This window comes from Gossypium raimondii, chromosome 9 (assembly GCF_025698545.1).
Source record: "Gossypium raimondii isolate GPD5lz chromosome 9, ASM2569854v1, whole genome shotgun sequence".
In the NCBI taxonomy this organism is placed as follows: domain Eukaryota; kingdom Viridiplantae; phylum Streptophyta; class Magnoliopsida; order Malvales; family Malvaceae; genus Gossypium; species Gossypium raimondii.
This window is the reverse complement of record NC_068573.1, coordinates 58,432-71,241: the sequence shown is the minus strand read 5'-3', so window position 1 is coordinate 71,241 and position 12,810 is coordinate 58,432.

The window sequence follows — 12,810 nt, the reverse complement described above, 5'->3', positions numbered from 1 at the left end:
AATCAACCACTCTTCTCTTTGCAGGCAAGTAGGTCGCAGATGGTAGTGGCGAGGTAGATAACTTAGCGAGACTCATCCTTGAACAGATATCAACGAACCTGGGAAATAGGCGATGGGGTTTTATTTATACGGGTTTAGATTTATCATAGTTTGATTCTATTATTGAAACAAATTCCTTGTTAAGTATATTGCAAACCTTGTAGCAAAACCTTTGTTACTATATTTTTCTCAACATGAATAAAGTTTGATGTTTCTTTGTTTCTCCTTGCATGCGTACCATGATGTATTCTTTCAATTTTGTCGAATTATGTGTCATAACATTGCCTACATAAAAGTACAGGGGCCTAGTAAGCAAAGCTAGACACGGAGGACCTAAATTAACGTAGAGTTGCCACTAACCAATTAGGGCTAGGTTGGTTAGCCACCTATCATCTAAAAGTCTAGAATTAATACTACAAAAAAACCCTAAAAGTCTAGACTCGATCTTATAACCAAATTTCGGGTTTAGGAGTATGGTTACGTGTGAGTAAGGTTATAACACCCCCACAATACCTATCCGAGGATAGTCCTACGAAATTTTGGGAGCTAGGTTTTTTATTTAAGTATATTAATGTCTTAATGTCTTTATCTGGTTAATGATCCTTTACTTCCTACTATTCCTGCATGTAAAAAATGGGAGCAACCACTGAGTGGGTACACAAAAATTAATTTCGATGTTTCTGTTAATAACAACAAAACATGCTATGGGGTTATTGTTAGAGATGAGGATGGCTTTGTCATTGGCGGTGGAGGGGGTTTCAAAGAAGAGATTTTGATGGCAGAATGGGCAGAATTGTATGCCTTTGAGAAAAGCTTAAAAATAGTGTGGAGTCTTAATATTACTACAGCTATTTTTGAGACTGACAGTGCCAGTCTCAATGAAACTCAAAAAATTATGGACAAGTTTCATTCGGCTATTATTTGTTGGGCCAACCGTAGTTGCAATAGGGTGGCAGATTTTATTTGTAAAAAACTCATAGCTAACTCTTGTAATTGGTCCTTTGATATGGATTATCCTTTGGATATCCATGATCTAGTTATTTGTGATTCAATTTAAGTGAGGTTGACCTTTTAGGTCTTTTTATCAGAAAAAGGTAATAAAATAGGAAAGTTAATTAAATTAGATAAAGTTAATGAAAAATTAAAACTTTTTAAAAGGAAATAAAAAACTTAAATAAATGAAAGAAATAATATCTTGACATGATGATGATAATAATAACAATAATACACCTTATTCATAATACATAAAAGAATCAAAGTAACATAAAAATTAAAATTAAAATGTATGTAACAGAATGTAAAACAAACATGAAAATAAATAAAGATGAAATAAGAATAAATAAAAATTATACAAGTGTGAATAAATATAAAAAATATTAAAATAAAGTGCATAATTGACATCAAATTTATAAGGTATAAATGCAAATGAAAGGGAAGATATAAGTGTAAATAACTTATTAACGATGGAAACAAAATGACATAGCTTGATTTTGAGACTAAAACATAAAAAAATGTGAAAGACAGATGACTGATGTAGCAATTAATTTGCTTTTAAATTTGAAATTTTGGATTAAATTGAAGGTTTGAATAAAAAAAAGGTCATGGGTGTAAATAGGCCAGAGAGTGAGGGTGGCGCTGCAATTAACGAGGTTTTTTTTTTATAAATTTAAAAAGTAAGTGGGAAGGGAAAAAATTACCCATTTGGGCTCCTATAAATAGGAAAAAACTATGCATTCTTTCATTTTTAACCTCATTTAAAAAAAAAAGGAACTCTTCCTCCTTTTCCTTCTTCTATGTTGGCCATAGCTCCACCACCGGAGAGCCCAATGGCTCTCCGGCTTCCGGTGGTGGAGCCGCCACATACGGTGGATGGAATCCTTTTTTTTTTTTGCAAAATAAAAAATTTCTTTTCAAAAATCACTACTTTTCTTAAATATCAAAGCTTTTATTTCAAAATAGTTGAAAAAAATCAAAATTTTATTTTAAAATTTTAAACTTTTTCCTTTAAAAAATAGATTTTTATTTCTAAAAATCTAAACTTTCTTTTTTTAAAAAAAATCAAAAATTTTCCCAAGATCAAGCCACTTTTTTTAAAAAAACTTTAATTTACAAAAGAAAAACGAGATTTTGAGGCTCCTAGGGGCGGAGGACCGATGTTTCGGTGATGTCCCCTCTATCGGAGTCCGAACCCGATCCCTCAAGATATGTATATGGCAAAAAAGAAGAAAGAAAAAAAAAAGAAATAACATGCTTATAGTTGTTGTTTTTTACCTCTTTTTTTTTTAAACATAGAATATGAAAAGCCCCCCCCCCCCCCTTTTTTTCTTTCGTTTCATGTATATATACAATTTTTTTAAGGGCACCCGAGTCAAAAGAAAAAACCAGCCATTGTTTCACTCATGCAAAAAAAAACTCACAAAAACAAACCCTACATAAAAGATTCATGCAAAAACAGGTAAGAGAACCAAAATAATCAAGGAAACAATAGGAAAAGGTAACATCACCGCTTTGACTATATAGCTTCCAAGAAACCAGCCCTCCTTAATGCTAGAAAAAAAAAGCACAGAGCCAAAAGCTTTCACATCAATCATAGACTTCTCTGTCACGCCACCGCCACACCTTAATTCAAAAAAGAAACAAACACAATCGCCACCAAAATCATCACAGAAGTGAAATTAAAACAATAAAACGAAAAACTCACAAACCCAACAACCCCCCGGTCCAATTGATCATAAAAGAACAAAGACAAACATCACACAAACAAGAAACCTAAGCTCCGCAATCTTGGAGAATTTTCTACCAGTTGACATTTTTTTTACAAAAAGACCCAAAAAGGCCAAGAACTTCAATTAATAGAATCACCAAGTACAAGATCATGGATTTCCTTAGGGTAATCCATACCAAAAACCAAATTACAATTATTAGTAATAGCAGTTTTGCAAATGAAAGCCACAATCTTATTACAGCTACAATTGGCCCAATTAACAGCAATAGTGGTAAACATTTCCATTGTTTTAAAAGCCTCTTTAATGCGATAACCCATTATTGTAATATCCTCTTCACGGTAATTGACCCTGTTCACGAGAATGGCACAGTCAATTTTGAAAATGGCTTTGGTAATGTTAAGGGAGCACACAATCTTAAGACCTTCCTCAAAGGCATAAAGCTTCGCCCATTCAGCCGTCATATCCTCATATTTGAAACCACCACCCCCACTAAGAATGAAACCATCAGAATCATGGACAATTACACCAAACCCAGTTTTATTGTTAAAAACAGTAGCATCAAAATTTATTTTCACTGTTCCGTATGTGGCTTTTCCCATTTTTTAAGAGAAAAGGTTAAAGGTAGCACCGGCTTGTTGACTAGATTATGGATCCGAAAATCCTGACAAAGAGTTTTGGCCCTATCCCAAATGACTCGAGCTTCTTCCTCCTTACCACAAAAAACATAATTGTTTCAGTTGTTCCAGCTATTCCATAACGTCGTTATAAAGTCTGCTATAACTTTCTTATCCAAAAAACACATGACATCTTTGATCCAATCAATGCAGTAGGGATAATCTTTGTTGAGAAGCCTACCATCAAGTCCACCGAGGGTAAGAATGGTTCGAGCAGTTGGACAATCTTTAAAGGCATGGATAAGGGTTTCTGCACTCGCACCACACTTACAGCAGTCCTTCCTAAAGTCCTGTTGAATAGAAAATATCTTGGCATTCATGGGAAGAAGCTCATATCCCACACGCCAAGCGAAAACCTAAATTTTTGGAAAGGTTTTGAGCTTCCAAATTGTCTTCCAAAAGAATCTGTGAGGACCATAGCCCACCTGCTTAAGAAGAAGCCACGAATAGGCGACTCAGAGATGTAGAAGCCATGAGGGTTATGGAACCAAACCATTCTACCGTTTGGGCCATTGGAAAAAATAGGTAAATTAAAATTTTGGTTCTCCCACAAAATAGCCATATAAATCACGCACCCTATCTTTGTTTCAGCTCGTATGATTATTGACCCATAAATCATACACTTCTCTTTCATGATTAGTCGAAATAGTGAAGCACAATGAATCATCGTTTAAACCTTCAAAGCCCCACTTGTCTTTGAAAATATCAAAACTATTCCATCACCAACTTGCAAACCGAAGCCATTTTCGAGGGCTTTAGCAGTTGTAGCGATGCTAGTCCATGTGTAACATGATTTGTCAACTTTTTTAGGGTGAAAAAGGTTGCCACTAGGGAAGTATTTCGAGCTAAGCACATGATAACACATCTTGTCTTTAATTGTGAGGAGTCTCTAAACTTGTTTGCCAAGGAGAGCCACGTTAAAAAGACGTAGGTCTCTAAAGCCAAGCCCTCTCATGCCCTTGGGGAGGCAAACTTTGTTCCATGCAAGCATTGCCCAGCCTCTTCCTCTTTCTTTGCATGCCTACCACATCCAACATATTTTGGATTACATATCCTCTAAAATACCCCTAGGAGTAAGGAAAAAAGAAAGTGCATAAGTCGGGAGTGATTGTAGAATAGACTTTATAAATATTTCTTTACCACCGTATGAGAGAAGCCTTTTAAACCAGCTATTGGTCCTGCAAGAAAAACGGTCAAGAATACTATGAAATGCCATAAACTTCTTCTTCCCAACAGAAAGGGGTAAACCAAGATAATTATCCAAATTATCAACCACTTTCACATGAAGCAAGTCGCCATAAAGTTGACGTTGGTCTATGAGAGTATTAAGGCTAAAGAACACCATTGATTTGTCAAGGTTTATTTTTTTACCCGAGACTTGCACAAACTTCCTAAGAATTTTCATAAAGGTTTTGACCTCACTTTTTTTGTTCCTGACAAAGAGAAGGGCTTCATCAGCAAAAAATAAATGGTTAATATGAGGGCCATTTTGACTAGCCCGAATGCCCGACTGGCATTTTGTGTATGTAAAAGCATTTTTGAAAAAGCCTCCATGCAAAATAAAAAGAGATAAGGGGAGAGGGGGTCCCCTTATCGAAGACCCTGCTCAGGAACAATAACCTCCGAGAGAACCATATTACATTTTACCACATATCTCACTGGCCGAACAAAACGCATGATTTTATCAACCCAAGCATCCTCAAAGCCTAAATTCTTCATAAATTTCTTGAGAAAATTCCACTCAACGTGCTCATAAGCCTTGCTCATGTTGAGCTTTATGACAAAGCCTTTATTCTAGCCATTTTTTGAGCTCTATAGATAGTGCATCAACTCATGAGCAATAAGAATGTTGTCATGAATCATGCGGCCTGAGACGAAGGCACTTTGGTTCTAACTAATACAAAGTGGAGAGGTAGCCTTAAAGAGATTTGCTAAGACCTTGTTAAATTTTGTAAATTACCCTGCACAAGCTAATAAGACGAAACTTAGTCATGCCATTAGGATCCTTAATCTTAGGGATAAGGACGATCATCATATCGTAAAGACAAGAAATATCCTTGTTGCCATCTAAAATATCATGACAAAGATTAAAAACCTCTTTACCCACCACCTCCCAATTCTCTTTAAAGAAAATACCCAAAAGGTCGTCAATCCCAAGGGCTTTATAGGGATCCATTTGATTAAAGGCTTCAAGGATCTCACCATTCGTAAAATTCCTAGTCGGCATGTTGTTACTATTCGAAGTGATGCTCTTTTGAATGTAACTCAAGTTGAGCTCATCATAAGAGGAAGCTTCCAACTTAAAAAGATTATGAAAATACTCCCACGCAACCTTACTATATCATCTGTATCATTCATCCAAATACCATTTAAGTTCTTTAACCTTTCTATTTTATTCTTCTTCAATCTACTGGTGGCACAAACGTGAAAAAAATGTGTTTCTATCCCCCTTTTTGAGCCATTTAATACGCGATCTTTGTCCTAGTAGCTCTCCTCTTCGGCATAAAGGTGCCCTAGCTTAAGGCGAGCAGTTTTCAACATGTCAGCATTAAACTCCTCATAAGGGTCATTAATGAGCTTGTCAATCCTTGCAACTAGCTTACGAATATGGTTTTTCATCTTTCTGTACCGACCATGTTGCCACGGGCCAAGCTCATATCGCACCTTCGCAAGCTTCTCAATAATGTTTGTATCGTTACTGCTCCAGACTTTCTTAATAATATCTTTGGCTTCATTCTCTTTCACCCAGCACACATCAAATTTAAAGAAAGTCTTAGGTCTTTAAAATCCTCTCTAGGCTTTCGAACCATAATATCTATGAAAATAGCATCGTGATCAGAGTTTGCTTGTATCACCACATTTGTCGCAAGAAAAGGGAAATTATCAATAGCATTAGCAGAAATTAGGAATCTATCCAACCTCTCCTTAACCATGTGAATCATCCCTTGTCGGTTTTGATGTCAACAAGAGTCAGCTCCTCTATAACATCTCTAAACTCGTCCATGGTTACCTTGGATTTCGTATGGCCCTCTTCTTTTTGAACTTCATTGATGATGGCATTAAAATCACCACCCACGATCCAATCATTCCTGACTGAGCTTTCCACCGCTCTAAGGATGTCTTAAGACCTACTTCTTAAATTCAGATCAACATGACCATAGAAACCCGTGAACCTAATGTTGTTATGACTCTCCATTCGAACAGGTGAGTCCATATGGTGACTAGAATAGTTTTGTATAGACACATCGATACCATCTTTCCACAATATCACCAACCCTCTTTGTAATTCCATCGATTACTCGCCTATCAAAAAAATGAGTTAGTTCTGCCAATCCTCTTATACCTTTTGTTAAGGATATTGAATAAAACAGATCTATGTAACCACGATTATATGACCAATCATATATAAAATATATCATTTTATCCAATAAAATTCTTTTAGGACCCCTTTTCACAAATGAATTTAGAAAGTTAAAATTTTGTAAAGATGAATAAAAGGTTTATATAAAAGGAATCTGTAAATATTCAAACAAGCTATACTCATTTGAAAAAGTTGCATTTTAAAAATTGATACTGAATCCTCAAAATCATTTGAATTTTGATGTAAAAGATTTATAGATGGAGTTAATAATTTTGATAATATATCCAACAGATGGATTCAGTATAATTCTTATCGTATAATTCTTATATATATTGTACAATGAAGTACCACATGAGTGGATATATAGGAATCCAAATCATCGAACCACTCATGTTATGATCTTCTACATCCTAGGTCTTCCCGTTCATTCATCGGCTTATGTTCTTCATGTAGCATTCGGATCGAATGACTCTATGAAATTACGTCGATACTTCCACATATTATGGGTAACGTAGGATACATCTCTATTTTTCCCGGGAATCTTTCAATTACCACTGCTTAGCTTTCAATTCGCCTCGACCATCAAATGAAATGTGAATAACCCGTCCTCCTCTCTTTGAAACAAGGGCGCTTCGGTTCATCGATTGCTTGAAACAATTTTGTCTTCTCCATATTACTATATCTCTAGAGTCAATAATTTTATATGAGGAACTCTCGAACTCAATCACTTGTCGTTACTCTTCGGTTTTACATTGAGGTCTATCCTGTAGAGGTACTCAAATTGGATCGATGATCGATTTTTAGGTTTCGTCGTAAACCTAATTGGTTCCTTCAATTACGTAAATCAATAGTTCAAACCGCACTCAAAGGTAGGGCATTTCCCATTTTATAGGAACTTCGTACGAAACAATGGTATCTCCAATTATAGCCCTCCGGGATGTAAAATATATCTCTTCTCACCAAAAAAATCCTTTTGTAGCAAATCATTTATTAAAAAATGGGCGAACGACGGAATTGAACTCGCATGGTGGATTCACAATCCACCGCCTTGATCCACTTGGCTACATCCGCCCCTACAATTAGTATACTCTATAGTATTTTTTACTTGTTTAAATATTTCAAATACAAATTGCAACGATTTCTATCACCATCATTCTTTTTTTATCTTATTTCGAGATCCAATATATAGAAAATTCCAATCTCTATCTTTTATTTTTACCTGAAATAAAAACGTTACAAAAGTTTGGTAAGAGCTTTTTACTTATTTTTATATTTTATATATAAAATAAAGGTAAAGTAAAGAAAAGAAAGACCACTAAATCGAAATAAAGGAGCAATACCAACACTCTTGCTAGAACAAGAAAGTGGTTATTGCTCCTTTATTTTCAAAACTCGTATACACTAAAACCAAAGTCTTATCCATTTGTAGATGGAGCTTCAATAGCAGACTAGGTCTAGAGGAAGTTATGAGCATTACGTTCATGCATAACTTCCATACCAAGGTTAGCACGGTTAATAATATCGGCCGGTATTAATTACACGACCTTGACTATCAACTACTGATTGGTTAAAATTGAAACCGTTTAGGTTGAAAGCCATAGTGCTAATACTAGAAATTCGTTTTTTCTCTTTTATAATTAGAATTTTTGTATTTGATTTTTGATTGTGTTTGTTCTCTTAGTCGATCTTTTATTTTTTTTCATTAATGAATAATTTGTCCACGCCATAGATTGAATTTGAAGGGATGATTTGTGAATCATCTTATTACTTGATTATCGAATCCTTTTAGTTTCGCCCAATTCATATGGTTCTCTCAACCCAAAAAATGGAATTGGATTTATTTTTGAAAGTTCTTTTATTAGTCCCTTTAGAAATAGAATGCTTTGAGTGATCCATTTTTTGTTTCTTTTGAAGCTTTTCAAACAATTTCGTTTTTCTTTTAAAATTGTTAAAGCTATAAAACATTTCCTTTTTCAAGGCTCGATAGATAATTTGATAAGCCAATGATTTTTTCCGTGTTTGAATACGATTAACCAACATGTTAACTAATCGATTACGATAAATTGGATCGGATTTTGCGCTTTTTCTTCTGCAGACCTCGGCGTGACATGAGCGTGAAAGGGTTCAAGAATCCATTTTCTTTTATAAGGGCTAAAATCATTTATTTTGGCTTTTGACCCCATATTGTAGGGTGGATCTCGAAGATATGAAAGATCTCCTCCAAGCCGTACATACGACTTTCATCGAATACGGTTTTCCACGAATTCCATATGTATCTATGAGATCGAGTATGGAATTACATTTACTCACTTTAAATTGAGTATCCGTTTCCTCCCTTTCCGCTAGGATTGGAAATCCTGTATTTTACATATCCATACGATTGAGTCCTTGGGTTTCAAATAGTGTAAAAAGAAGTGCTTGAATCATTGCTATTTGACCGGACTGTTCTAAAAGAGTCGAGGCATTTCAATTGTTTGTTGACACGGACAAAGTCGGGAAAACCTCCAAATTATTTCAATATTGGACCTTGGACATATAATAGTTCGAATCGAATCTCTTTAGAAAGAAGATCTTTTGTCTCATGGTAGCCTGCTCCAGTCCCCTTACGAAACTTTCGTTATTGGGTTAGCCATACACTTCACATGTTTCTAGCGATTCACATGGCAGCGATTTAAATCAAGATTTTTCCAGCAGCCTATGGCAAATCACAAATAGAAGTAGAAGCGAAAAATAACAAAGCAATCTTGCATCAGACTACTTGTCTTCTTGTAGTTGGATCTCCAAGTTTTTGGAATGCTCCAAATTCCACTTGAGCATCCAAATCAAATTATCAATAGCATTAGCAGAAATTAGGAATCTATCCAACCTCTCCTTAACCATGTGAATCATCCCTTGTCGGTTTTGATGTCAACAAGAGCCAGCTCCTCTATAACATCTCTAAACTCGTCCATGGTTACCTTGGATTTCGTATGGCCCTCTTCTTTTTGAACTTCATTGATGATGGCATTAAAATCACCACCCACGATCCAATCATTCCTGACTGAGCTTTCCACCGCTCTAAGGATGTCTTAAGACCTACTTCTTAAATTCAGATCAACATGACCATAGAAACCCGTGAACCTAATGTTGTTATGACTCTCCATTCGAACAGGTGAGTCCATATGGTGACTAAAATAGTTTTGTATAGACACATCGATACCATCTTTCCACAGTATCACCAACCCTCTACAACGACCTTCCGAACTTATGGCCAAACAACTAGACATCCTACAAAGATTACGAACACGTGTGAAGTTATTAGAATGTATTTTTGTTTCACATAAAAAAACAATATCGGGGTTATTAGCAATGAGGAGTTGCTTAAGTTCCCGAACTGTTGCAAGGTTCCTAAGCCTATAATAGTCTAGCAAAAAAACTTCATTGCTCTTGGTGGGCTGGTCACCAACCACCGCCTTGCAAGGTGAAAGACTGTCCACTAATTTTCTTCAAACCAATCTGGTAGGGCTCTCATCGTGTTGTTCTTCCCTTTACTCCCTTTTGTTCTTTTTCTTTTGTAGTTCATTCTGCCCCCTCCATAACGTGCTGATTTTATTGGGCGTTTCTCCATGGGGGAGCCAGATTTTGATTCCTTTTCCCCAACTTTGACTTTTTCTTTTCCCTTTAGGGTCATGAACTCATTTTCATACCCATTCCTAGTTTTGTTACTCTTATTCTCTTCACTCAAAATTATCTTCTTTTCCAGGATTTCGATCCCATTTCTCCAGTTTCCTCTATTTTGGGTTAACCCCTCTAGCTGAGCTCTAAGCCAGCCAGCTCCGATATTGAAAGTTGAGGTTATTCATTTAGAGATGTTCTTCTTTTCTAGGGCATTTCTATGTAGTATATTAGGACTTGAACCTAAGACCTAAGACCTAAGACCTCTATGATAAATTAAATAGAAGAGTGTGAACATTAGGACTTGAACTTAAGACCTCTAGGATAACTTAAGAATACTTAACCACTTGACCACTTTACTTCCTTATTCTTATTCTTACACACATTTTAATAAAAATATATGGGATGTGACACAAACAGAGGCACAAATGTGCAAATAGAGGTACCGAAGTGCAAATGGAGGCACTTAAGTGCAAATCAAGGCACGAATGTGCAAATAGAGACACATATATGCGAACAGGGGCACTTCCAAAACATCCATACACAACTATAAATCAATTAAGTTCTTTTCAAAAACATATATATAACTCATGTATGTCTATCTGATTACAATTAAATCCTTTCACTTTACATTTAATAGGAAATAGTTAATAACCTCAATCCAACAATAACAATTTATCCACAATTTAATTAATTAATTAATAACAAAATAAAACACAAATATATACATATAAATTTATACCATGAACTTACTTGGTATATTCAACTAACGAATAAATTTGAAAAGACTAGTCTACAATTTTCCTTTTCCCAGTTATCCTCTATACGGTTCAATTCTTGATTTCTATAATAATTAAATTTAATTTATCAATTTCAAATACATTATCAAACTCATTTTTATGCATATGACCAATAAATTTTTATTTTACAAAATTTACCTAAACTTTTACACTTTATTCAATTTAGTCCCTAAAATGAAATCATTTAAAATTTCACATTTAACCTCAAATATCCAAAAATGATTCTAACAGCACCTCAAAACAGCCTTTACACATTTGAAAATTTTACAAATTACATGCTAAATTTTATATGTTTTCATATTAGTCCCTAAGTTCAAAACTATCAAAAATTCTTTTGCACAGTAGTCCTATTTAACAATAAAGTTTACAATTTCATCATTTAACACCAAGAACATCAATTAACCATCAATAGCAAGTTTCAAAATCTTTAACAGTTTTATGAATTAGTCCCTGAGTTAACTAGATTACACAACAACAATCTCAAAAGCATAAAAATTATTAAAAACGGATTAAAAATACTTATCATGCAATAGCAGTTAGCTTTGGCCGAAGCTTAGGTTGACAACCTTGGTGGTTTCGGTGGAACAAAGGAAAAAAAATGAGGAAGATGTTTATTTTTCCCATGTTTTAACTATTATTTAATATTTTAATTACTAAAATTTTATTTTATTTTAACTAAATTAATGGCTTAAACCGTCCACCAACATTCAAAAAGAGTATAATTACCTTTTTTATCCTCAAAACCTCAATTATTATGCATTTTAGTCATTGGTGATGAAGTTTTACATATTTTACAATTTAGTCCTTTTCTTTAATTAATTAGTCAAATATTAAAATTTTTGGACCAAACTTCAATATACCTATATAATAACTCTATAAATATTTTAAAAAATATTTACAAGTTCATTCTGAAACAAGGTCCCGATACCTCATTTTCTACAACTACTTGACTTTAGGGATAAACCATTTGTACTTAAAATTGCTTCAATTAGCAAAATTTACTAGATCAAAATTAAATATAATATTATATTTGACTTATAATTATTAAATAATAATTATGGACTCGCTAATCGAATTTGTAATCTTGAAACTATTGTTTACTAGTTCGATTTACGAAAACGAGATTTTGAAATCACATTTTCTGTCACCATTAATTTTCGGATCATTACAAACCCAACTTTGTAAAAATTCATAAAAAAAATTATTAATTAAAAATTATAATAGGTTCACAATCTCTTTAGATGACAGATAACAAGATATCTCCAATATAAGAGTATATCTCACCAAATAATAATATTCTCTAACAAGTACTACAACCATTAACCATTTACTCAAATTCCAAATGAAAAACATTTGGTAACCAAATACTCAAAAACCTATTGAAAACTCAACTTTCTAAAATTCATAAAAAAATTGTTAATTAAAATTATAATCAATTCACAATCTGTTTATATGATAGAAAACAAAATATCTCCAAAATAAAAATATATCTCACTAAATAACAATATTCTCTAATAACTACTAAAACCTTCAACTATTTACTCAAATTATTAATC